We start from the raw sequence: 316 nt of genomic DNA, 5'->3' as shown, positions 1-316 counted from the left end.
TGACCCCGACGTGATTTGAACACACAACCGTCTGATCTGGAGTCAGACGCGCTACCGCTGCGCCACGAGGTCAGTTGAAAAGTGTTGTTGCTCCCAAACTTCACATGAAAAGTGCATGATAAAATATATGGACACCATCTTGAAATTTGCTACTTATAATCACAGTTTGGAAAAGATATAAACAAGGATGAATTAAGGTCTTAACTTTCAGATTCAGGGATTTCCAATTAAAAATTTAGAATATAGTAATAAACCCTTTTTTCTTACAAATTCAAAGATGACAATGGTATGAACAAATTAATAGGTGTTTCTGACT

General features: G+C 36.1%; 1 non-coding gene across 1 annotated transcript; it reads right to left on the bottom strand.

Annotated features, from left to right (window-relative positions):
* TRNAW-CCA (transfer RNA tryptophan (anticodon CCA)) lies at positions 1 to 72 on the bottom strand. Its single transcript has one exon. It is a non-coding gene; the product is annotated as a tRNA-Trp (tRNA).
* Between the last annotated feature and the right edge of the window lie 244 nt (positions 73 to 316).

This window comes from Dendrobates tinctorius, unplaced genomic scaffold, assembly GCF_039654945.1.
Source record: "Dendrobates tinctorius isolate UK_male_01 unplaced genomic scaffold, ASM3965494v1 ptg000178l, whole genome shotgun sequence".
Lineage (NCBI taxonomy): Eukaryota > Metazoa > Chordata > Amphibia > Anura > Dendrobatidae > Dendrobates > Dendrobates tinctorius.
The sequence above is the reverse complement of the archived record's forward strand: the minus strand, read 5'-3'. Positions and strand labels throughout refer to the sequence as shown.